The sequence below is a fragment of the Numida meleagris genome, chromosome 3 (genome assembly GCF_002078875.1).
Source record: "Numida meleagris isolate 19003 breed g44 Domestic line chromosome 3, NumMel1.0, whole genome shotgun sequence".
NCBI classification, from domain to species: domain Eukaryota; kingdom Metazoa; phylum Chordata; class Aves; order Galliformes; family Numididae; genus Numida; species Numida meleagris.
In genome coordinates this window covers 79,793,249-79,820,765 of record NC_034411.1, presented here as the reverse complement: position 1 = coordinate 79,820,765, position 27,517 = coordinate 79,793,249, and the positions used below count along the sequence as shown (strand labels likewise).

At 40.2% G+C, this 27,517-nt stretch overlaps 1 long non-coding RNA gene across 10 annotated transcripts in view; it reads right to left on the bottom strand.

The window, feature by feature from the left end:
* Window positions 1-27,517, bottom strand: part of LOC110395820 — a 64,521-nt gene that overhangs the window by 9,765 nt on the left and 27,239 nt on the right. For 5 of the 10 annotated variants that reach the window (XR_002436640.1, XR_002436643.1, XR_002436647.1 and 2 more), the window contains 5 exons: window positions 26,509-26,646; window positions 18,447-18,562; window positions 15,582-15,675; window positions 13,497-13,581; window positions 9,958-13,142 (listed from right to left, as the gene is read on the bottom strand). This is a non-coding gene — a long non-coding RNA (uncharacterized LOC110395820). Of the gene's footprint in view, window positions 1-9,957; window positions 13,143-13,496; window positions 13,582-15,581; window positions 15,676-18,446; window positions 18,563-26,508; window positions 26,647-27,517 lie in introns of those variants that run through there. The other 5 variants (XR_002436641.1, XR_002436642.1, XR_002436645.1 and 2 more) reach the window with 4 other exon arrangements.

The window sequence follows — 27,517 nt, the reverse complement described above, 5'->3', positions numbered from 1 at the left end:
AACAGTACTTAAACTGGAATTAGAGAGTCTGCAGCATTTTAGCAGGCATTGTGCAGATGGGTTGACAGTTAGACTAGATGAATTTAGAGATCTTTTCCAACCTTAATGATTCTATGATTTCATGTCATCCTTCTAACAGATGAGCAAACATCACAACATCCCATATACCACAACGTTCCTGTGAACCCGTTCAAAGGGGCAGAGGAACAACAATTCACTTAAGTCTTTTCAGTATCCAGCGCTTTAGCCACAGGTAGGACTCTATAATGTCAACAAGCTGGTAAAACAGAGGAGAGTTCAGACTAAAGCAGATTTGCCCCTGAACAACTGTTAAGACTTTTCAACATCTCCAGGCTGTACAGAAATTGAAATGAAGTTTTTCAGCCAGTGATTATAGATGTGAAATTCAATGATGATAAACATTTCTGAGTATTTAATCTCTCTGTCCTTAGAACAGAAATATCACTTTCTTAGAATCATAGAATTAGCTAGGTTGGAAAAGACCTACAAGATCACCTAGTCCAACCATCCACCTACCACCAATAACCCCACTAAACCATGTCTCTCAACGCTATATCTAAACATTTCTTGAACACCTCCAGGGACACTGACTCCACCACCTCCCTGGGCAGCCTGTTCCAGCACCTGACCACTCTTTCAGAAAAGTAGTATTTCCTAATGTCCAGCCTAAATCTCCCCTGGCGCAACTTGAAGCCGTTCCCCCTTGTCCTGTCACTAGTTACGAGAGAGAAGAGGCTGACCCCCAGCTCACTACAACCTCCCTTCAGGTAGTTATAGAGAGTGATAAGGTCTCCCCTGAGCCTCCTCTTCTCCAGATTTCTTATCCCAGAGAGGTCCATGTGTAGGTTTCATAGCCAGTAAAATGATCTCTAGCAGGAAATCTTCTTTAAAAAAAAAAAAAAAAAATTCACAGGGAAAGAAAGACATTGCATAAATAATTCAGCAATAGAAGAATAAAAATTAGGAGCTCTGTTCAAGATTCTTCTCATCCATCTCCTTTAGACTTGTAGAAAAATGAGCAATAGGAAAATTTAATCAAAATTCATTGCAAACCTGTATAAGGCCAGTACCAGGGAAGTTCTTGGAAGGTATCATTTAAAAGAAAACGTACACTGAAGGAAGATAGAGGCTTCTCAAAGGAAGACTTCATATCTCATCTAGCCTACCATTAATTTTATTTCCCTAATTAGAACATGTCCAACAGTCCATAAGCTTCCATCATTGATATTCTTTAAATGTTCATTTGTATTTCAGTTTTAGAAGTGCCACAGAACCTTCTGCAAGTCTCTTTTAACTCAAACTTGCAAACATTGGCACAATACAGTAATACCCAAATGTTGTTCAGAACATGCTGACGATACTTCTAAAACAAAATATGGAGAGCGTACAGTTTTGACATCCATAATAAGTGGCTATGCAAGGAGCAATATACAAGTTCCAAACTTCTGTCTACTGTGTTTTGAAGAGCTCTGGAGAGGGAAGAAGCAGAGGAAGGAGATGAAAGAAAACAGGTATGTATTTTAGGCTTTAAAAGGACCCAAGTAGATAGACATGTCAACAAGAAGTTCTGCATTTTAAAAAGGAAAAGAAATGTAAGTTCTGTAAGATTTCCTTAATGTAAGTCAAAAGTAAATATCCTTTGAAAGACTTGAGAACACTTTGTCCTAACTTCAAAAGGGTTTGGTTAATCACTTTAATCACGCTTCTTGCACTTTTCTACTTAGCTGCATAACAATTTCTACGCTTATATATGAAAATGACATTCATATTGCTTACAACACTGCAAGCAGCAGGCTCAAACAAACAAACAAACAGGATTGATCCTCGCTTAATAGTTATCACAGGTAATGCTTAGGCTGTTTCTCCAGGTACTTCCAGGTGGTGAATCAGAGAACCTACGTCAGGCTCCAGCTCTGAATTACCTTCAGAGGATATTTATTTCTTCACAAGCACAGCAGAAGTTTGAAGAGACTGTCCTCATAAATCTGTCACCTAGGTATGACTCCTGGTTTTGGTAGCTGCAAACATCTTCATTAGTTTCAGATGCTCTTCACATGTATATTCCTTGGGACTGTGGTCAACCTACAGAGTACTCATTTGCTTAATGAGCAGAAGGAAACTGCTCTTTGGCTCAGTAATTTGGATCCAATTATGTCAACAATGTCCATCATCTATCTAGTCGTTAGGGAAAGTGAAATTCCAAAGAAATCAGACTTCAGTAATTAAGCCAGAATATTTTCTCAGAACTATTACTGGAGGGCATGCAATAGGAATTCACAAATCATCTGTTACATGTCAGGAGATCTAGCCAAAATATTTTCAAAAATAATCATTTCATGCTGCCTGACTAAGTAACACATTTTGAAAATCCCTTTCCAAACACATGCTGTGTCTTTTTAGATACAACTTCTCAGCCAACTGTTTCTCTATCACTATCTCCTCAACTCTTCCAAAATCTTCTCTACTTAAAATTATCCAGCCTTTCTTCATTGGGTATATGTGCTTATGGAGCCCCTAATAGCTCTATCAGTATACCAGCTTGACGCAATGTAGTGTTGCATAGAGAAACTTAAACCATCTCTGAAGAAATCAGAGGGGCACATGGAGCTGCGTTAGCTTTTTCTTTACTCAAGAATAAGGCATCTGGCCTTGCAGGTGTTGCCATCCACTCCTCACTAGAGCTGCTACTCTGGCTCTGATTCCCAAAGCACATCATTCATTGAGTCGTGCTGCATGCATACCTCTTCTCAGATTTCAAAGCAATTTCTTTTCCTCCTGTAGCAACAAAATAAGTGGGAGCTATCAGAATCCTGAAATAAACAAATAAGTATAAGTCTGAGTTTAATTTTGAGAAAGTGGTGAGTACAAGTCAATAAATTCCATGGAAACAGCTCCAAGGCAAATATGAAATCTGGTGTCTCCATGCCTTTGGGCGGTGAAGGCTGCTTCCTTTTCCACATAAAGAGACACGGATGGAGGAGCCACGCTGTGTTATAAGAAAGAAATACGACGGTGAGGCATAAATTAACATTCGAATGAATAACATTAAATTTTATAACGGGTTGCCCAGTGATGTGCCCCATAACTGGAGATATTCAAAGCTGAACAGGACTCTGAGCAACCTGACCTAGCTGTAGGTGTCCATGTTCATTGAAAGGCGGTTGGACGAGATGACCTTTAAGGACCCCTTCCAACTCAAAGGATTCTATGTTATTGAGAAACAGTTATTTTAGCAGGCTGGAAGATTAAGGCTGAAATATAGCCTAAGCTAGCTGTCTAAATTCCCTCTTCCATGGGGAAAAGTGGGCTTCTTACTGCTTGAACTCTCATATCAAAGTACAGTGCTAAAGTACATGGAAAAAGTCACTGTCCATCATCACATCAGCTAGACAAAGAGTCTGCAAAGTATTTGAAAGCATCTATGGGGCCGGAATCATGCAAGATGGACACACAGAGAAAGATAGGCCCTGTAGATTAAATATTTCTTTATTGTTCACTGCTAAGGGCAGCCACATCTTTCAGATCTTTGCCACATGAGATAGAAAAAAGTTTGCCATCATGTTCTCTTTAGAAATGGGAAGCATCTCACACAGTGTCACTACTTACGTAACATACTTTTAATGAAGACTCCTTTAGTGTTCTCTCAAGATGTGGACTGAAAGAGATTTTTTAAAAATTGCTTTTGTTGCTACCTCTTTTCTATTGCTCTCTTGAAATTTTACAAGAAGGTCGCTAATCAAATCTAAATTTAAATAAAAATCCTATTGCTTTATCTTTTATTGTGGGTACTATTGCTCTCACAATGCTGAATAATGTTAATGATGTGGCTTGTGTGCAACCAAAGGATTAAGTAAACAACATCTCATAGTGGCATTTTTTGTTTCACATTGAACCTAGGACAGATTTTAATAGATTAGGTATGGTCTGGTCTATTTTATTGCAAAATAATTCAAATTTTCTTTTTCATTTTCTGGAAAGACTACTGATAGGCAATCATTTCACGCTGAATACTAAACAAACTATAGCCATATGCATATCTACATAGCTCTCTTATTAATATATTCATGAGGCAGAACACTTTTGCATACCAAACTATTTTGAATAGAGGTGTTGCATTTGCAATCAGGGTGTAATTCTAAGGAATGCTACTTTCCTGTATCAGTGCAGCCAGCATTTCACTAGACTCTCCTACATTTTTGCTTTTATCCATTTCTACACGCCTTTTGTCTTTGTGTTTGGTTTCATTAGCATTGAGATCAATCACAAGATTCCAGCTGGGAGAAGAAGGAAAAGCATAATTCTAATTATACTGTTGGAGCGCAGCCAGAGAAGGGCCACAAAAATGATCCATGTAATGGAATACCTCTCGTATGAGGACAGGCTGAGAGAGCTGGGGCTGTTCAGCCTGGAGAAGACAAGGCTGTGAGGTGACCTAATAGCGGCCTTTCAGTATCTAAAGGGGAGCTACAGGAAAGAAGGGGACACACAAGGAAAACCAACTCAAAGATGTGCAGATTGTAGATGAGGTTACCTCAGAAGTTTCTTTTTGTGAGACAGCTCTTTTTTTTTTTAAAGAAAAAAAAAACTAGCGTTGTCTCTTGAGAAATACACTTCTCATAGTCTTCACACAGAAAAAATTAAGTATATTTTTCCTCTTAATACCAGCTCACTAGTGAAAGAAAATTAACAATTGTATCATTTTTATGTTTTACTGTCTGAGAATGCATGGTAGTGCAGGTAGTAAAGATTGTGCATCTCACTGAATGTACATTTAAAATCACTTTAAGAATGAATACTTGCCACAGGATATCACTTATATTTCAATTAAGATTGATGGTAGATGAAAGAGCAATAAGGTTACCAGTTAAAACAATTGTTTTGATTAGGATAATCTCTTTTATTTCACTACTGCCATTCCCTTCAATGACATGGAAAATGAAAATTATTTCTCTGATATTTCCACACCAGAATTTCAACTGTCATTACTATGAAACAAACAAACAAATCTTTTCAGCTGTTTTTTTTTGTTTGTTTAAAATCAATGTTTACTCTTGTTGTAAAACAGATGTCATGGGGAATACAAAATTTTAAGTCACTTTTTTTGTTGGACTGGTAAAGTAGCACACATTTCAGATATGTTTTAAGTTCTGGTGTTACCACAGATCGTCAGATACTTCTGAATGTGACAGTCCATTTGTCCATTCCTAAAGGATGGGATCATTTAGGAAGAAGTTAATCTAAAACTAAAAGCAGAAGTAATGTCTATCAAGGTGTTACGTAAAACAGAACATTATAAAAAATAGTTTTACATTTTTAATTACTTACAAAATTAAATGTTATTATTATCTGTGATTTAATATTGTCTCCGGAAATCTGAAGACAAAGATGTAGACAGAGGGAACTAGTATCTCTGAAATAAGGGGTTATATTAAGTTCTCACATCTGCTCCTATTTGTCTCAGAAAGGGTTGGACTTAAAACAAATGAGGACGCCTCAGGAGCTACTGCTGAGATGCACAAAATGTTGCAGTTTATTTTTTAAAAAATAGACATTCAGTTGGTCTCTCCATCACCAGTTAAAATCACAGAATTATAAGGATTGGAAGGGACCTCTGGAGATCCCTACAGTAGGTTACACAGGAAAGCATCCAGGTGGATTTTGACTGTCTCCAGAGAAGGAGAATCCACCACCTCTCCAGGCAGTTAGTTCCAGTGCTCTGTCAAGCTCAAAGTAAAGAATTTTTTCCCCTCATGTTCAGATGCAACTTCCTATGTTTCAGTTTGTGCCTGTTTCCCCTTGTTTTGTCACTGGGCACCACCAAATAAAAGCTAGCTTGGTCCCACCCACTTGACACCCTGCCCTTTAGATAGTTTGGGTAAATGTTTTCAGACAAATGTTCATACACCCTAAAAAAAAGCTAAGCCTAATCTAATACTCTTCTTAAAATACACAGTACTACTGGTTTTCTTCTACAACCTAAACACAAAATGTGTTGCATGACCATCACCTCCCAGCATCAATATAGCACTGAGCTTCACACATCCTCACCACTTGGGACACTAAGGAAGAGGGCAGGCACCAAGTTGTTACGCTGTACGTGTGCATGGTAGAGCTTAATTCAATTTGACTGCCACATCAAAATGCAGCTTGTGCTAGATGCTAATCACAGGCTTCTGCAATTCAAGGCTTTCAACAACAATTCATTAGCTTGGATACAATTTAGCAGGGCACAAGTCATTTTATTCATGAGACTATACGGTAAATAGAGGAGAAATAGCATCAAAATGCAACTGTTGTTTTTATGACCAATCTGTGGGGTCTTCCACCTATTTAAAATTTGATTACATTTTTCAGATATCTCAGCATTGTTAGTGACAAAAGTGTTAGTGTTAGTGATGGAAGATAGCTCCTAGCACAGACAAAGGGGAAAGGACTTCCAGGCAAGGGGGCAAAGCAGGAAGGTAACTGACATGTCTGTTGCTCCTCCAGGCAGAGCAGCACTTATTCCCATAATGGGATACATTTTGCAGATACAGGACTAAAACACGCCTGCCTTACCCACTATCACTTACATCAGGATTTTATCCTGTTCAGTAAACAGAACATATTTGAAGAGAAAACATACTCGATATACATACAGGTTCTTGCTAGCTACTAGCAGCAATGATCTGCAGCACATGCAGTAGATAGTACTGGGCTTTATCTTCCAAAAGATTTTTGACAGCTGGCACTAAAAGTTGCTCCTCAAGACCTGGATTGTTATGTAGAAAGGTTCGGACATTTCACAAAGGCTTCCCACATCCTGTGTAGCTCTTTGCCTCAAAGCAGGAGGAGGGCTGATTCCTGTATACTTAAGTATACTTATAAAACAGTCTGCTTACGTGAAATTCAAATAAAAGGAATTGCTTTTTTTTTTTTTTAAAGCTTTTCTCTTATGAAAAAGAATAATATTGAACAGGAATTTGTAATGTGAAATTGTCTAAATGGTGATACAATTTTGCCTTGCATGATACATGAGTTGAACACTAATAACATCTCTAGAGTCCCACCTAAATTCCAGTCAAATTAAAATCACAATTAATTACTTCAGGAGGCTACTAAATGCCTACAGCAGTGGAAAGTCTATGGGAAGCACTTCAGTGCTTCTGTGCCTCAAGACCTAAGTACAAAACCATAAGCATGTAAATGATTAACAGGTCTTGTCAGCTTTCCACAGAGCACCAGGTTTCTTCCAGGGTTTTTCCTATGGTGCTTCGTTCTCCCAGTGTACAAATACACACACACTGTTAGCATGCAGTGCTTGCCACAGAACCAATTTCAAAAAGCAGCATTGTTCTGGTTTCAGCTGGGACAGAGTTAATTTTCATCATAGTGCCTGGTATGAAGCTGTGTTTAGGCAATAGGAGAAAAACACCATAACCAGCAAGGGGACTAGAAGGCATAAGAAGCTAGGAGCAGGCAGAACAACGACAGCTGACCTAAATGGGCCAAAGGTATATTCCATACCAGATGGCATCCTGTGAAAAAAACTGTGAAGCCAGGGGTAGTCAGATAGGGAGTGGACGCTGCTTGGGGACTGGCTGGGTATCTGTTTGCAAGTGGTAAAAAATAGTGTTGAGCATCACTTGTTTTGTAAACTTACATTTATATAAATATCATTACTATTATTTCCTCTCTTCCTTTTCTTTCTTCAAGAATAGTTTTTTTCCTCAACCCCTGATTCTACTTCCCCTTTCCCCCCCTCTGAGTCTATCCACCATCCCATGGGTGCAGGGGGAAAGTGAGCAAAGGGCTGTGTGGTATTCAGCTGCCTGCCAGGTTAAACCGCAACAAACACACAATGCATTAGAAGATATTAGGAGACCATGGAGGAGAAAAACAACCCCATTTCAAGCCACCAACACTGAGTTCATGATGCGACACATTTGCTAAAACAATCTGCAGTCAATTAACACGATAGCAATAGGAGCCTGGAAAGAACTCACTCTAAATAACAAACTATTCATGCACTTACAGCAAGGTCCTTTGCAGAAAATTGTTCTTTACTTTCTGTTCTCTTGGAGAGAACATGTTTATATATACAATTAACTCCATATTTCCTGTAGTGTCTTGGGGGCTGCTTTAAGAATCAGCATTTATCACTTTCCACACTGTGGCAGCTCCCTGGTTAAATAAGAGGCTGAAGTACAGAAGGTATGCTATGAAATATACCCAAAACAATCTTTTCCTTGAAGAGAACATTTAACAGAGGGTTGCTAGCAAGAGCAATGAGATGATGGAGATAACTCCAGATTGCTCACTCACTCACGTTCGCTGCAGTGGCAGCCTCAGGTAGAAGTCCTTGAGATTTAGGAGCATTGTTGAGTTTTTCAGAAATCTCATGTTAGCATTTTCTCCTAGTTCACTTCTCAAAGTCACACTATCTATAGATGAGGCAGGAGAGCTTACAAGCCCACCTGAACCATTATGTTGCTGCCTGCTGCGCCATTCTCCCTCCATGCTGGGTGGCACAGTCCCAGTCCCACATCTCAGCCACTGGCCAGAGCGCTGCCTTGGGACTGCCCTTGGCACCAGACATTGCACAAACAAGGCTGACATTACCCTTCATTTTGTCCCCCCAGTCACACAGCATCTGTCACACATCAGTTGAAAGCAGCACACAAAGAGATCAACTACTATGCAAAAGAAAAAAAAAAAAACCACAAATCTCAGGGCTCAGGCACAAATCTGTTAGCAATTACCAGAAAAATCAAACCAACTATACGGGATGGATAACCTGAGAAACGTGATGCTTGCATTTGTTTCTTTGAGTTATATTTTATTGCAAAGTATGGAACAGATAGTGGCAAATGAACAGGATATGTCATAATAAATTAACCATAAATTAATGTGATAACTTATTGTTTCAAGTACGACTTCCCTTTATAAAGCGAGTTCATTGAATTTTCAAGATATATGTATTTTCAGCCCTAAAAATATCTCTTTTGTGATTTAACAGAAAGGCAAAATGCATTGCAGCATGAGAGTGGGGAACCAGCACAACAGAAATCCCTCTCAGAAGAAATACAGATGTTATGTAATAAGCAAAGCCTATGACAAAAGTACGTGTAATGTACTGTAATTGTGTCATTTCTCAAAGTTTTACATAATGATTTTCTGTTTCTAAATTGTACTTCATTATTGGGAGCGGGAGAAGGTAATTGTTCTCTGGGTGCTGCTGATAGCTCCTACGGGCACAATCAGTCCTGCTGAGACACATAATTCATGCACTGTTTGCCTCTGATACAGCTACATTTGCTAAAGCAGTGCTGTGATTAGATTCCTACAGAATAAATGCAACTATAAATCTCTGTGTTGCAAATATTACTAAAAACTACATCCACTAAAGGACTCGGGCAACTAACACAAGGCTAAGGCACAACTATCAGGCCACCAACCAAACAATACATCATTAAATAAATCTAAGCTATTGCTTAACCCTGGACACACTCACAATCACAGGGCAACCTCCCATCTAATTCTAGTACTCTGGTGCTGCTCAGTGGGAGCAGTTTGAGCTTTTCCCATACCAGGGACACCAGAGCCAGGGCATTAAGCTTTCTTATGCCACATTTTGGGAAAGATTAAATCTTATGTGTAGTTAAGCAAAATTTGATTCCTTCAGAAAATGCAACCAAGAACACTCATAAGAGAAATAACGGCCATTGTAGCAGTCAACAGGTGACCAAGAAGGGGGACTGCTCTCTACTGCACCTGAAGACAGAGTGCCCTCAGCTACCATGAGCTAAACACAGTCCTAAGTAACAATTCAGGTACTCAAAAATTACACAAACTGAACAGACGATGAGATAGATTCATCTCTCCAAACTAAAACATTTGCTTTGGAGCTGGCTGGAGGACAAAAAAAGCAAAGCACAGTGTTTTTTGAGTGAAATTCGCTTTATTTAAGGAACATATCGTGATATGCATTACTACTTACATTTATGTTTCCCACACCAACTGTCCCAAAAAGCAAAGTTAGATATAAATGCACGTACTGCAGGCTGCAAAAGTTAGCTGAAATCCATCTTGCACTAAGTATATATTAATAATTTAACTAACCAAGGACACAGACAAAGTGAGTTGGTGCATTGTTTTAAAATTATTTATGTTACCATTGGCCTATGCAGAAAACAGAAAGATGAAACTGAGAAGGCATACATTTTTCCTAATCATGAAGACAGTCATATTTAAAGCACATCCTTGTACTATATTGATTTCCGCCAATTCCACATAGGCCATTAGAATGTAGATACTAAATTACAAAGTCAATAGTATAAAAAAATGTGGGAGTCTTGATAAACCCGTATAACTCCTATGGGAATCAAAAGAGTTTCACACAAGGCTGTGTAGTCACTAGAGTTTTTACTGGGTTTCATGAGCACTAATATACTTATTTCAGTACATTTCCAAATCATGAAGAAGATGAATATTCATTTACTTTACAGTGTAGAAAGGCAGATTCACAGAACTTTCCTTCCATTTGCCAGCAAGTTGTATCCTTCTTGGATACATTTGTGCTGAGTTGCTCTTCCCACAATGGCCGGTTTCCAAGACATATAAAATTTAAGAAAATAATGTAGGGAGGTATACGTCCAGTGTTTGTGCACTGCTTGGTGCTATAGAATCTCAAAGCAGATCTGAGACTTTATGGATGATATTACGTAAAAAAAAAATTAATAATTCCTCCTATTGGCCTAAAATGATGTATAGAGGCCGTAGATTTGAAGACAGAGTGAAGCGCACCTGATTTTTCGAATAGAGCAGTGATCTATTCATATTTTTACCACAGTTGCAGAATTAAAATAGAGATTTCCTAGAGGATAAGAATCCTTATTCTTTGAAAGGAAATCAGGACTACGCATGTACGTCTAAAAAACAATATCATTACCCTGTGCACCATCTCTTGTAGACACTAGTCTCTAATTTCCTACTTTCTATTTTCAAATTCTACTTTCAAATGTCATAGAGAAAAGGAATACAAGACAAAAAAAAAAAAAAAAAAGGAAATGATTGGTAAATCCCTACTGATTTCTGAATTCCTCAGTAGAGAAACAAAGATAAGTAACTTTACCTGAAAGAAAGACTCAAATACACACATTTCTTCTGTTTCTGCTGTTTTGTCCCTGAGCACACACCAGCTGCAGCACAGCTAATGTTGGCTGTGATCATTTTTCATGGTCTAGTTGTTGCCTATGGTTTTGATTAGTCTTAGTTCAACTCATTCCTCTTTTCATTACTAATTTTCCCCTGTTAATTTCTTTTTGTTAGTATTTTCTTTTTTCTGCTTTGGCCAGGCACTCCCTGATTTAGGAATGAGCTCTTACACATGCTCTTAGCCCAAGCGATCTCTTGGGCAGAGCATACTCACAGTGGGTGGAAGAACAGAGGAGGACAGAAATTAGGATGAGTTTGCAGGCTTCAGGTGGCACTCCTCAAGAAGTAGGAGCAGCCAATCCAAGCATGAGATGAGGATGAGCTAGTCGTGCCTGTAGAGACATAGAACAGGCATCTTGGCACCTCCATACCTATCTATCCAGCCACTGCATCAATCTTGCTCCATGCATGCACACGTTTGGATGTCAAGGCATGGGATAGTTGTTACAGACTGCCTATACTAAAATTGCAGTTCTAAACCATGATCTCTGTCACCAGAAACAATATTCTTCATATTTCACCCGTAGTACTGATAACATCAGTGCATTTACACAATATCCACATTTGTGAACGTGCAAAACGATACTTACTACTTTCTGAATTAATTTTCCTTTCGGTGTTTCTACCAACAGAGAAGATTTTCTTGATCTCCTTTTCTTTCCACCCCACGAACCCCAAATCTTTCATTCCTAAGCCATTCTCTGACAAACTGCATGAATTGCACAAACTCTTTTTAAAGAGTTAGTGAAAAGAACCAGCTCTGTAAGTTAGTACTTCTTGTTTCCACAGAGGTTTTTTTATTTCTGGATTTCAAGGCCCTTGGCAAAGGTAAACAACTGCAAAATAATCCTTTAAAGGAGTGCAGCGCTAACAACTATATGTGGTATGAAATATTAGTCATGAATGTATAATTCAGGGCTTCAAGGAAAATTTTAAAGCCAAGTATACATTAAGGACCTAATACTGTTGTCACTGAAGTCTGTTAGAACATGACCAGACTCTAAATGACCACTGGAAGTTGCTGTTCTCCCACAGAAATTCAACGAGTCAAGAATTATGCTAATTCTTTTCAATTATTAAAGACAGACATACTTAACATCAACAGCTGCAAATCGCTCCCACATATGCTGAGTTGCATGAGTGTGCTTGGGGGTGGCAAAAGGCATGAGAGGCTGAGGGGTCATGTGCAAGCTCAGAGAGGCAGGATGTTAGAGAAATATTGCTTGCTGCTTAATATTATTATTAATAATTCATGTATTACCCCAGGACTTAGAAACCCAATATCTATCAAGTTTCTGCATGAAATGCTCTACAAACTCAGAAGGCTGCCTTAATCACTCACAACCTCAGCAAGTAGACAACAAAGCATTACAGGCAGATAAGAACCAATCAGACAGTATTGATTGGTGTGATACACAACAGCATTTGCAAGCCAACAGACTCATCATCACCACATCCTGGCAGAAATTACAGGCACAAAGAGCTATTTTAAGGGACAATCCAAGGAGAGATAATAAAGCTGTTACGTAGGTGTTATCAGAAGTTGTTCTGCAGCATATTGGACAGCATGAGTATTCTTGGTGTACTCTAGAAAACTGATGAGCAGGCAGTCTTAACTTATTGGAATGATGGGGCGCAGCAACCAACATCTTTAATATGAATGAGAGACACTAGGCTGGCTAACATTGCTGATTAACTCTGTTTCCATTTTTAAACACTGCAGATACCTTGTACAAAGCCACATGAAGAAGAGACACCCCAGCAGCTTTGGTAGCAGAATGCAGGTAAACAATTTAACATGCCTCTTCACATTAGAGCTTGCGAGATGGTTGTTTTAGGACACGGAGTCATGCTCCTTTGGCTATATTACTTCTGTTCAGAGCTTGCTTAGATTTTTCTGTGCAGCACTGGAGAGCTTTAGGTCCCTGCAGAAAACCAGGGATAATAATTGCATTTTCTTCTGTCTCACTCATTCACAAACTCTAGGAGGCAGGTTTTAATTTTCAGTTGTGCAACAGCACCCAGATCTGGGCTAGAGCCCCTACCGATTCCTTCAGTACAGGTTGTAAAAACAGTTGTAAGGTAATTCTACCTCTCAAAAGACCTTCAAAGAGTAGACATGGACTATAACATTGTAAGTTGCATCAGGAAGAGCCTAATGGTGGTTTACCCACAAGAAGCTGATCTCACTCACTACTGGCACTTAGGGGCACCTAATGGCATGTTAGAGGCAGAGCAACAAGAGAAGATCAATGTGACACAAAAAGAAAAAAACTAACCCAGTGGTGTGTAGAGAAAGCGTTCAGTCAAGCACAGGGGAAGCAGCTGCTTTGTCATCTCCGAGGCTCTGTAAAATACCACAGTCTAGAAAGAATAAAAGAATTTTTAAAATAGCATTCCATTTTCTTCTTTAAAGATTTTTCACCCCCATCATTTTCTCTTCTGAAAGTTTTTCTCACCATCAAAGCATTTTAGCTTTAATATTAAAGCGATATATCACTTTCTTTGTCTATTCTTTTATTCTAGGGGAAAGAGAGTATCTGAATACTTTCTTTCATTGTCAGATTTATTTTCTTCCATCTAGAAATGGCTTTGAATTCCAAGCAGGTTTAGAAGCTCTGGTAGAAGTTCAACAACCTTCTATCTATTTAATAATAACTTAAAAATCTCTGTCATGCTATGCAAAGAACATTAATGCATCCATTGCAGCCCTTGCAGTCAAAGTCTTTTTTGCAAATAAAACAGGTCTGTGCACAACAGGAAGCTCACCTGCTGAGGTTCCTAGTCTGACTGTCTTCCAAACACCTTCCTTCTGCTACAGACGGGCATTTCTCCCTTTGGTAGGAGGGTACCGAGAAACACTGCTACCTATTGACGCTTTGTAGCTGGGTGAGTATGGCAGGGAACAGTTGTTACCTCCTAAAAAGGTAGTGGAAAAACACAGCAGACCAGCCTGCTGGTGGGACAAGACATTTTGTAACTCTTCTATCAGGAGCTGATTGGGAACAGCTGTAGCTGGGCTCGCTTTTAAGGGTAAATCACCCCTAAAGCATGATTCCAGACCTTACCCAGAAACCAGGGGAAATTACACTAATGCAGTGTAGGAGAACAAACTGTCCCCACTAGCAACTATGAAACAAATGGCTTAACAAGCCATATTTTTATTAAAGGCAGGGAAAAAAAAATGGTTCTAGCAGGCAGATAAACAGGGTGAAAACAAGAAATCCTCAAAGCATAACTATAATTTACAGCCTTTTTCTCTGGGGAGGGAACAGCTATGCTAGACGAATGCCTTTCCCCTTCTCTGCTAGCCTTTGCTGGTGATGTGAGACTTTGCAGCTTTTCAAAGTCAAATTTCAGCACGGCAGTCTGGTTTGGGGGAGCCCGTGGCTGTAACTCAGTTGCTCCCCTGGTGCTGGGGTAAAGAAGAATTCCACATCGCTGGCCCTCTGCCACCACTCTGCCTAACCCCTGTGGCCTCACTGGCAGGTTGAGCAGCAATTCCCACGGACAGAGCAGAAGACAGTGGGCATGAACTGGAACACAGCAAGTTCCCTCTGTACACAAGGCAGTACTTCTTTACTGTGGGGTGACCAAGCACTGGCACACATTGCCCAGAGATGTGGAACCTCCTTCCCTGGAGACATTCAAGAGCTGTCTGGACACAATCCTGGGCACCCTGCTCTGAGTATCCCTACTTGAGCAGAGATTGGACTAGGTGACCTCCAGAGGTCCCTGTCAACCTCAACCAGTCTGTGATTCTGTGATTTCAACTGTAGGAACAGCCCATGGGGTCACTAACAGGCCACTGTGTCTTTATCCTGCCATGTCATGAGGCTCAGAGCAGGAGATGGAGGGTGAGAACGTGGAGCTGGGGGGAAAGCGTACTCATGATGTGGTCTTTCTCAGTCTTTTCTCCTCCTCGGCCATGCAGGAGCTCAGCACCTTCTCCTCCTCCTGCAGAAGGACAGAGCCCTTCACCTCAGTATCCACTCATCAGCTCTCACCAGGCCCATACACAGCAATCACCAAATCAGAGATCTCAAACGCCTGCTGTTGGGGCAGAGATACACTCCTACGACTACTCCTCAAAAACAGTAGGAGTGGTGGCTTCTTGTGTGCGTTACCTACATGGCATCGAGACCTCTTTCTTCCTGCATTTCTGGGTAGTACAAAGGACCTATCTGGAAGCTGCCAGCTCTGGCCTCTGCTTTCTGAGTAGTCCACGACAGAAAGCAGATGTCCCTCACCTTCAGGGAGCAAAAACACCCAGCCAACAGCCCTGAGGGCAAGAGGATATGCTGATGGCTTTCCCATTTCTCAAGAAAAGTGGCTTCTGTGAGGGAGGTGAAAAGAAAACTCACAAGGGAGAAGGCAGGAGCTGCATGTGGGAGTCCCCTACAGAAGTGGGAATGAACACTCACGGCTAGATGCCCAAACTCAGTCACGATGCTGGGACTGGAAAGGAAACAAGAAAACTCAATTAATGACATCGTTTTCTTTTTTCTTTTTCCTTTTTTCTTTTTTTTTTTTTTTTTTTTTNTTTTTTTTTTTTTTTTTTTTTTTTTTTTTTTTAACAAGGCCAGGAGCTCCCAGGGGCTGAAAACATAGCTTCTGTACAGCCTAGACAATACTGTGTTTTATCAAGGGCAAAATAAGAAAAGAATTAAAGGATTTTTTGTTTCCAATGGGAAAATCATCCCTGACTTGTATTGCAAGTACAACTCAATGAAGAATGCTGCTACTGATAAAACCTCATGCAAAACTCTGAAAAAGCAATACACAAGTTCCTTAAATACTAGCTGTATAGGATTCAGTTAATGTCTTCACTGTAGAAAAATGTAAGGCTGATAGGGACAGAACTAGCAAATTTTGAACCAGCTCCTGTAAAGGAACAGAGGTCTCTAGAGCAAATGGCATCATTATCAATATAAATAGTTTTTCTTTTTCTGCAGTTTTGTAAGAATGCCTATTCTGTGCATGGAAATCTGTTCTTGATTGAAAAAGCCAGCAGTTTTCAAAGTAGTGATAGAAATTATCTGCCTTTCTCTGTATGCAGTATTTGCTTTTTCCTCTGTGATTTAGCTGCCTTGATAGCAAAACAGTTTTAATTAAATTACTGCAGACTGCTTAGGAAGACACAGTTATACTCATAAAAAGGGGGGATAATATGTTTATAGGCAGTATCAACAAATACATCGACATATTGTCTATACAGATTTAAATACATTTATATTTGTTCCACAGTCACGAAGAAGAGGTAAGCCTCTGGAATAAAATATAGCTGTAGTAAGCACGCACAACATGCACAACTTTTACACCAGCTTGATTTGATTACTAACATTCAGATTAAAACTGTGCTTCAGGCTTTCAATGCATGAAAGCCTTGCAAGAGCCACAAAATCTCTGAAGGTGAAAAACTGTGCTTTGCTAGTGGATTTATTTTAACTTTGGAGCCAGATAAATTTCAAATGGTGCAGACTGACAAAACGACACATTCAGTGGTTCCACTTTGACTGCAACCAGTACTATATTGCTTGATCCTGTTCCTCCTCCTCCTTTAGAGATCACTTTTTCAAGCAAAAAAAAGATGTGGAGTCTGTCCCTCTGCTCCACCTTAGAGCAGCACGAGGACAACAGGGGCTTGGCTAACAATGCTGTGAAAGAACCAGTAAACAGATCTGGCAGCAGAGCTGCCAATTATCTGTTGATAATGAAACTGTGAAGAGTTATGTAAGAGAGGAACGCATCTGGCCAGGCAGAGTATCCCCAGTAACCCAAAACTTTTTGCTACCCTGTCACCAAACAGTTTAACAAGTATTCAACACTGTATTAAACCAAGCTCATTGTAGAGGCGGTGTGTCAAAGCATTCTTCAAAAATTTACTATTGAAATTTTTATAAGATCTTGATGAATCATGCCATTAATTTGGACAGCTGTTTGAAGCTCAGGGCATGCAGTGGCCATTTCAATCAAGATGAAAGGAGGAGCAGGGAGCACAACTTGCCCATTGCAGAGAATTCTCTTTCTAATCACGATCAAAGCCACTGAAAACTTCTTTGTAGTGCAGGTGAGAAATTTTTCAATTAATGGTTCCCTCCCACCCAGGAGGAAACATTGACTTGCTGAAACTTTGTAGAAACGACTTAGACTTGATAGATCTCTTCAGTAACATTTTTTTAAATTAAAAATACAAACACACCACATACTTTCAAGAGACCTGTGTGGGCAAAAGATTTTTAATCACAAACATTTTTTAACATTTTTAAACTTGAAAATTCTCTCACTTGCTTCTCTATTGTTTATTGGGTTTTGTTTGTTTGTTTCCTGACAGTTTTCAATAATGTGAATAATTTGATTCAATGGACATAGACCGTGGATACAAGAGTCAATGGGATGTTTTTACATGCTTTCATCTTTCTTCTCCAAAACAAGATTTCAGCAAAATAAATAAAATTCCAAAAGATAGTAAAGTTAGTCTATGTCATTTTTCTTATCAGCTTTGACCATGTTATTTACCTTTTCTTCCAGTAACATACTGTCTGCCTCTTATCTCTATTATCTTCAGGTTTCCTACAAATCTTGACTTTGAAAGATATTGCCAATGAAATGTGAAAGAGGTCAGACTCCTGAGTGCCAGAGAACGGGAGACACCCAGCTCATCAAGATATTCCACTGCAGGAGGGGCTATCATGCTACTCTTGCTGAACGACTTCCATGTGCAAGGTATTGCAAATGTAACATGAATGTCTTTAGGAATAAGAAAGTAGTTATTATAGCTTTTCAAATCCATGAAATCATAGAATCACAGAATGGCTTGGGTTGGAAGGGACCTCTAGGATCATCAAGCTCCAACAACCCTGCCCCTGGCAGGGCCGACAAACTCCCCATCTAATACTAGACCAGGCTGCCCTGGGACCCATCCAGCCTTTATGAAATTTGTAGATATTAAATGTTATTGATTCTACTAAATCTGAGATTATGCAGACTGAAAGTTTGTGTAGAAATAATCAGAGAGTTGTGTCTCTGTATTCCTGAGAGAGTACAGCTTTACTGTCCTCTTTTTCCAAAGCACAAGTTAGGTCATTTATTAAAGGAAGCACATAAATGTATAGCTTACTTCACTTAATCACAAAGGAATAAAAAAAGTTTAAAATGTTCTGCCATTTGGAAGAACACTGACAGCCAGTAGATTTTTATCTGGGTTTTCCAGAAGATATCTACTTTACCTCTTCTGATACAGCTCTCAGTAGAAATTGACTTTAAGTGGACAAAATCACTTCTTTTTTCACTTTCTTCAGATGATGTCTTGGAAAAGATGAAATGTTAGAGGTTTATTTCATAGCTAAGAGAGAAAAAAAAAGAACAGTATCATTATTCTGCAGTCCACCTGAGTCTGTTCATCTAACCACTACCTTCCTCTCCAGAAGATGACTTTCAGTTCTGCCAATAAATATCAGAAGGTTTATTGTGGCTGCAGCTGGGAACCTCAGCCCTGTTATGGATGGTTATCTCAATCTTACAATGCATCTCATACTACCTAATCCATGAGTAGTTATTTACCACTTGGGACCACGGTCATTACATTATTTCTGATACACAATGTACATAAATGTTGCAAAAAACCTCAGGTGACAGATTCCACATCATGGAGGTCACATCATAGAGTCAGATATCTGCTGTGTGATAAGCAGCTAAAGAAAAAGCTTAGTTAATCATAACTGACTGTAATACAATCAAAAATAAATTGTTCAAATACAATGACACCCTAGGAGTAAAGAACAGTTCGTTGTTTCTCTTCTCTCTGAGGCAAGGAAAATGAAACGCTAGCTTCATGAGCAGCAGAGATGGTGCAGCTTGGTTTCCTACCGCTCTGTATCTACAAGCTGTTCTCCCCTCTGGATTCTGTGGCATATAAGCAACATCACTCCACACCACCTGGTATGTCATCAACCTTCCACCTCCTGATCTTGACCAGCTACTTTCACAAAACTTGTAGGGGTGTATTATTTTTGATATTCTACCTTTCTGACAAGACTGGATGAAAATGGCTCATGTGTGAGCAAGTTTGGGGTGTGTATGGGCCAGACTGTTGGTCACTGGCCAGCAACCAGGCAGACAAATGCAGCATGTTCTTATAAGTCTTGTTTTTCCTATTGTTTCTGGTTTATTTGTGGGATGAGGACAGAGAAGGCGGTGAGGGAGAGAAATCATCAGTTTTTCTACAGATTACTAAGCAGAAGTGTGCCTGTGGAGGCAGAGAGCAAGAGAGATGCTTAGCTGCTACATCATGGGTGTGCTATGGGAGGACACTGGGAAGCAGATGGCCAGGAAACAGCAAGAATGTGTTAAAGGGAAGGCTCCGGAGAGACTTCAATGCGACCTTCCAGTATCTAAAGGAAAGATGGGGAAGGGGTGTAGCAATAAGACAAAGGGTAATGGCTTTAAATTAAACTTTACTCAGAGAGTGGGGAGGCACTGTAACAGGCTGCCCAGAAAAGCTATGGATGCTCCTTCCCTGGAGGCATTCAAAGCCAGGCTGGATGAGGCTTTGAGCAACCTGATCTGGTGGAAGGTGTTCCTGACAGTAGCAGGAGGTTGGAATTAGGTGATTTTTAAGGTCCCTTCCAACCCAAACCGTTCTGTGATTTTATGATTCTAGGGGCAACTCCCGTTCCAAACCAGAGAGTTGGAAAAGAGGTAATGCCGGCTGAGATCTACATCTAACAGAGAAAGTCACTGCCATGAGAAACTGCACTTCTTGGCAAGGACAGTGATAGTTTGCTTTCCAACAGCCTGAAAGCAAAACTTCACCAGGTCCACACCAGAAATATTCTGAATCACATAGCTGAGAGTGACAAAAGGAAACACAGGCTACTGATTTCTCCTTGGCTTCTGCACCATGCATAGCCATGTTTGTTGGTTGTACTTGTCTCAAAGTGAAGGGGAAGGTGGTGGAGCACTGGTAACCAACTCAAACTCATGGCAGTGTTTCACTGCTGGTCTGTATGAAATTTATTTATCATCTCCTTTACATTTCATTATATCATTACCAATTAAAGTCAATCTCATCTAGCTGGGCACTTGAATCAGAGGACCACTCTAGTTAGAGATGGGGCAAAACTAGTGCAAAATAGTTTCCCAAGTCTTCAGAGGTTTGAATTTTTATGCATGAGTCCAGATTGATCTCATTGGTACTTTGCAGCAGAAGATGAGTAATTTGCCCAAATGTAGTAGCCCCATCTCCACTCAGACAAATATTTAATTCACCTTCTCTTCCCATGTACAACACATAAGGAAAGGCCCCCACTTTCTCTGCACAGTTGCTGTGGAAATTAAAAGGCTTCCATAAGTTTTTCCTTCAGCATCTTGAGCAGATATGGGTGAAGGCATCAAAGGCTAGACTTGAGCCCAAGTGGATCTCCTGGCTTTGCCCACAGAAAGACATGAAGGTGGCACTTTGTATTTGTATTTCAGTGATAGGTAAGCACTCCCCTTGAATTGGACTTGGATGTGTGGATACTTTTTTGAGAATCAAAGCCCTAAAGCTGCAGAGATGAGTTTCTGTATTGTCCTACATGAATTCTGAAAGGCATTTTACAGAGCTTAGCAACACAATGTTTTCCATCCATTGAAAATACTTCAAAGGCTTTGCCCTAGACTGAGGCTCTGCGAACTGCTTCAGGACATGCACCCTCTGAATCCTCTGCTTACCAGGACTGGCTGCACTGACCTCCCCAGGCCATGTTTCCTGCTGCAATCCACTCCAATGCAATTCTGACAAACTCTCCCACGGAACATGGAGCTGGGAAATTACACAGCCATGTGTCATTTTCACACAATAGTTCTACAGTAAACTCAAGGCAACTTCTGGAAGAGTGAGCATGGTCCAGAGTATGGCAAATTTCTCAAGCTTTAATTTCATCCTGCTCCCAGTGCTGTGGGGCTCTGAACCTCATTAGAAAAGATGCCTATTAATGATTCAGCTCTGGGAACTCTGACTGATTTAAAGAGAAAATGTACCCTTCAAAAAAGATTTAATGGGGATCTTCTCTTTAAAATCACTCCTCAAGATCTGCTTCTGCTGTGACATTCATCAGCCAAATTACAATCCTTATGTATGATGGCTGGCAGGGACAACTCGCTTCCCCAGTCAAACATTTTTTCAAATGATTCAGAACCACCATGCTCAGTCTACAGGTAGTTGATACAATCTTACAGTATCATTCTCACTTTCTTTCCTTCCTCACTACCTCCTTCCTTGTTAAAGATATTTCTTACACTTTTACAAGCCCCTGCCTTCCCCTGGTCTTGGGGCAATATGAGTTTCACTAATCCTGCAGCTGAAGCTCTGTATTGATATGTGAGAGGATGTCTATGCATAAGTACTTACTTAAATGTGTTTTTAAACACTCAAAGGCAAGTGTATATGTGCGTGTAAATGTGTACACACACACACCTGCCCATATAGTTTCTCAGCTCCTAGTAAAAAGACCTGGAGATCCCTAAAGCAGAGCTCCCAAACCAAAGTGATTCACATCACTGACACCGTAACACTTTAAAATCCTAAGAATCAAAAGTAAACAAGCCAAACTCTCTTAAGAACTTTTTTTAGCATCTGATGAGAAGAGCATTTGTTTTTTTAAGGAATATGAATTAATTCCCCTAAATATACATAATTATATAACTGGAGAAATGAAATATGAACAGGATCAAACAAGAGGCTACATCTGCCAGAGGAATTCTCTTTAAGGAAAATGCTCAAGCACATAAAACTTTTAATACTTTTTTATCTTGGAAGTCACACAAGATAAAAGCAAATGTGTCATCATTCTAAGTGAATTTTAAAAGGTGAAGAATGACTGCTTGTTTTACTACCTCTATATAGATTGCAGAATTACTTACAGCATGAAAGAGTTTTGCCAATAAAGTGGCAAGTAAAGCATGAGAAGCAAGCTGAAAATCCTCTGGGGCTGTTGAGACGGGGCTTGTTTATTGCAGTGGATGAGAGCCAGTCTCCTTTGAAATTGGTGGCTTTACCACCATGACTTCACCCAGACCGCTGTGCATACCAGTGATCCCAGTAAAGTCACTGGCGTATTCGAGAGCAGCTTTACCAGTTACCCAGAAAGCTCCCAGTTCACTCACAGTGCAAGGAGTCCGTGGCAGTGCAGATTGTCAGCATCTCTGTTTGGATGCCTGACTCAATGTGCTTCTTTAAGAGGCCATCAACAACCTTCAGAGGAGAGACCACTGCACTGCACTCTTTTTGCATTCCCAAATAACAGCTCTTTTATCAGATAACATAATTTACTGCTATCACAGTCAATATGAGGGAATATTAAGGCCAGACGTAGCCAATTTCTAAATCTGAGTTATGCTAAACAGAAGGCTATACTATAAATTAGTATATTATACTAAAGCCTTTACTGCTGGAAGGCCTCCAGATACTTTACTTGTTATATCCCAGAACCAATCTGGTCAGGATTACTTATCACCTTCTGTAAATCAAGCTAACAAATCAGACATACACAGTAAAATGACTTTTTTATTAGAAGCTCTCACTGGTCACATAGATCCAACAGCTGCTAAGAAGACTGGAGGAGCTGCTGTGGCTGAGACGTGGCTGGGTCCTGTTTAAAGCCCTACAAAAAACACCGTCAAAAGTACATGGCAGAAATCACGTTCCAGTGCAGTCACCAAATATAAACAATTATACTCGCCCCAGATGAGTAAAAACTGGACCAGGTGCATCAAGTTGACAATTTAAAAATATGTAAAAGCTATAGAAATCAGGTGTTAGGGAGTTAAAGTCTGTTTGGGGAGAACTTGGAAAGCTGCACAGAGACAGGTCAAAGCTCACCTCCCTCCATCTGTCTTTATTCTGTCCATCCACTTGCTCCACGGACTGGCTGGTGTATTCACACCTTAATGTCCTGGCTGAGCTGCAGATTTTCTTTAAAGGGTGTCTCACCTCCTTGAGACAAATGCAAGCTGGCAACTTGGACTTCCCAAACCATAAGGCATCTCAACACCTGGCTCTGTCTCAGGTGACACAGAAGGCAGCTGCCCTGCAAAATACTTGTCATTGGCGCTGAACAGCAGAGCTACAGACCAACTCCGATTTCTCACGCATGTGCTGAATATTTTGCATAATAGAAGATTAAAATAATTTTTCGTGATACAGTAGAAAAGCTCCTGAGCAGAATTTAAACAAGCTTATTAAAACAGACTTGACAAGCCTCCAGAATAACATAAGCCAAGTGGTATTCTGAAATATGTCCCAGAATCACTATGACCAACAGAAATCGCTTCAGAATTACCTTCTCTGTGTGTTTAGGTTGTAATTTTATTCAGACTGAAATAGCTGCCACTGAAGACAACCACAGCAGAGAATCACCACCTTCATCTGATATTTGCTGTCTTCTGGCGTTTGTTGTTTTTCTTTATTTAACAGTTTACAGAAAGGGATGGATGTCAGTGTCCTTGTAACCAGCAAGCTTTCCATACATCCTGAAGCCCATAATTCAGCTTCAGAACTGCTTAGGTATTGCTTTTACTGCCAACAAAATAAAGGAAAAAAAAACCATCCCTGTTCCGAGAATAAATTCACCTGAGGATGCACTGGCTTCCACCTCTTCACACCATTATGAGGTGAGCTGTTGATCATCTCCTGATCACTCAAAAGGGGGGAAACAAAAACAAATTTTCCTCAGTAGGAGGGGAGGTTGAGGTGTATTAGACAACCAAGTGTCATGCAGACTAGCACAAAATTCTCTCTGCTATCTCATCGTAAATTCTGTGTTCTCAGAGTGCCAAAGCAGGAAGCTGTAGGAAAAGCATTTATTTTATCCTCATTTAAATAGTCACACAGAAATAAATGCATGCCATGCTCTGCTGTAAGCAAACATACGTGGATTATGGCACAGAGCTGCCTGGGCACACATTGACACAGAGGTGGTGATCAACACAATGGGGCTGCGCTCATGAGTCCCTTCAGCTGGAACAGGGATGAACCTGACATGTCCTGGGCAAGGCCCTCGGAGTCACTGGACTCTACTCTGGCTATTCATTATGTAGCTTATTTCACAAGGTTTTGGTTGTTTGAGAAAAAAAAAATCTAATAACATGCAAATGCTATTAAAGAAATCCAAGGGAAAGTAAAGTTTCTATGCATCTTGAAGTCTTGTTGCCTCCAGAAGAAAAAAAAAGGAAAAGCACATCATTTGGTGCAATGCAGTGTATTACAGGGGTGAGAACTTTTGTTCTTCAGACTTATTTTTATAATGTCACCTCTGCCAGGGATGATTTAAGAGTTCCCAGATAAAGGAATGAATTTCATCAGAAGCAGAGAGATCACCTCGAGTCTCTCTTCCACTTTCTGATGAACAAAATACCCTCCCCAGCCCTCACCACTGCTCCACGCGGAAGCAGGACTTCAAAGCAAAGGAAATGTCTGAGTCTTGGTCTAAAGAACATCCTAAAAAAATTAAGAAAGTACACGAGTGTACTGAGTAGAGATGAGCTTCTTGACTATGCTTTAGATACCTGTAAAAGAGAAACTCTCTAAAACCAAGCTCAGTGTGTTCAATGTGCCTCTCTGCAGAGCTATACTGCATGGCATCAGCACGCCTGCTGCAAGTGGGAACAAACAGTACTTCTCATTTACAGAAATTAAGGTTGTCATAGCATTTCAGGTGTTATTCAAGTAGGAATCCTCTCTATAAAATTATCACTTCTTCCAGTGCTAGACACAGCAGAGTACCAGCTAAAAACTTAAATAAAGCCATCTCCAAAGGGATTTAAATATAAATCACCTTCACTGCATAGGAGAGGTTCCTGCTTAGTCTTGCTCAGCAGACATTTCCTTTTGAGTATGTGCTGGTTTCTCTAAGTAAATGCAAATAAATGGGCAAAGGAGAACTGAGAAATAATCTGCAATTTTCTCCTTCAGCCAACATAAGCAGCTGCTAAAAGAATAAGCAAAAGGGCTCTTCCTCCACTGCATTCCTTTTGCTTATCTCCAGCAAGGAAAAGCAGCGCTAAACATTGCATGCTCCCAGCCATGAGCCACCCACAAAAGCACTGTGCTGTGCGACCACCAGTTCTGGCCATAGAGCTTGAACATCAAGTGTCCTAATACAAGCTTGTGGGGTTCATCAGGCACCACTCCAGCTTCTCTTTGTTTAGTTTGTTCTGAAAATTGACATAGTGTTTCCTATTGTTCTGAGATCTTTCCACTTTGAGATGGTGAACGTGAGACATTTTGTACACATCTCCCTAGGCCTAGTCATTCTATTCCTACATAGGCAGCAGAGGAGTAGTTCTGTTGGGGTAAGCTCTGTAAGGAAGGCCTCAGCTGAAACAGTACCTACAGGTCTTAATAGCTTAAAGAAAACAGAACTCAGACTGGACATGTTCAGAGAATACTAGGTAGATGACTACCAAAATTGAGATTTTTATCTTGTAAGGGACACTACTACAAACCAGCTTACTCAGCCTAAAAGAAAGCAACAAAGCCACATCCTGAGAGAGTGTGATTGTGCTACGAAACACATGGCATTGTTCTACAAAACACATCAGGGTGAAAACACAAGAGAGAAGAACCTTCTCACAGGCAGTGTTGGCATACAAAAAAATGATTACGAAGAAATCAGATCCAGAGACATCTGGAGACTGAAGTTCCGGAACAAATTTCTAGAAAAAAAATACCAGAAAAAAAAAAAGAAATTCCAAGATAGTTTCCAACACATTCAGATGCGTTTGCAAAACAAGGTAACTTGGCATGGTTTCTCACAAGGAAATCCACCTCACTACTGTAACTGCTGCTCAGTGCTACTAATAATCTATGAACAATTCACATCAGGCTCTACATCAAATTACAGTGCCAACAAAAAGCATCTTTGCACTCTGTTCTGCCCCTCTGCCTCCACTGCTGTATGTTCAGAGTGGCAACTCCATGAGGTACAATAATGCATTATATGCAAACAGCGCAGCATACTTAGGGAAAATGTATGTGAAATATTTAAGCATGAAGAAGCAGGCAAAATGAAAGCTTTAAATGCTCATTTAGGGAAAAGAGCTATCTACAGTACACAGTTTACTGAGGGGCAAGGAATGCAATTAGTGCTTACTTCTGTACTTCAAGAGCCTTTGATCATTTCTTAGCATATAATTTACATATTAATACTGGAAACGCTGTTTGTTTCTCCACTGCATTACCACTCTCTGCTAAGCACATGTCATCAGTGCATATGAACAAGAAGTTCCCACCTGTCTGCTAGGACTCACCGCTCGAAGTTCTTTACAGTGGAGTCCTATTCAGACTACTTCAGAATCAGCTGTCTCATCAGTGGACACTTCTCCCTCCTCCATCCCAAGACAGCAGAGAAAGATCCTGGCAGCAAAACTCGTTCTGCTTAATGCATGCTGGGTAACGACACAAGAAGATTTGAGATTTTTAAAGCTAAAATGCCTCTCCACTGTGAGACCAAAATTCAGATGTGCAGGAATTGTACCCATGTGTCTCTTCAAGCAGCACCTTGTACTTAAAGAAAAGAAAGTAATCTAAAACCCAAGTTTTAAGAAAATCAAGGCTTGGAGAAAAAAAAAAAAGAAGCTCCAGGACAGCGACAGAAGCAGAAGCTCCAGTGAAGCCTGAGAGAGGGGCTGGCTGAAATCTCACCAGAGCCACAACCTACTGCTGAGTCTCAGCAGCCACCTGAGTCCCTTGGCACTCACCAGCGTTTGGTCACTCAGCCAATAGGAAAGAACAGGTTTAATGCCATGTAACCAACAGAAAAGATATGAGCATAGATATTTCAAGACTATTCTGTCAGACTGAAGGTCCATTTGTTCCTGTAGCCATTCCCTGGCCTTGGCTATCAGCAGATGCTACTGCCAGGGAACACAGCTCATAGAGAGCCCTGTTCATCACAGATGATCTTCCCAGCAAGCAGGTGCAGAGGCTGCTGTGGTGCCAGTTTGTTCTTGATGGCCTTTCTTCTCCAAATCCATCCAATTTGCTTAACACATTTCTACTTTTACATCTGACACTTCATATGGCAGTGAGTTCCTAAGCTATATTACAGGCTGTGTGGAGAAGTATTTCCTCTTGGTTGTTTTAAGCCAGATGTCTAATGATACCATTACACTGCCCGCACCACACAGGCTAAAAGATACAGGGAACGGTCATCCCTAACTAGCCTTCTCCACGTACATCTCAATAGTCTCTTTCCCAGGCTAAAGAGCATAGCTCATTTAATCTCTCCATACACACTGAAGCCATTTCAGACTTCTG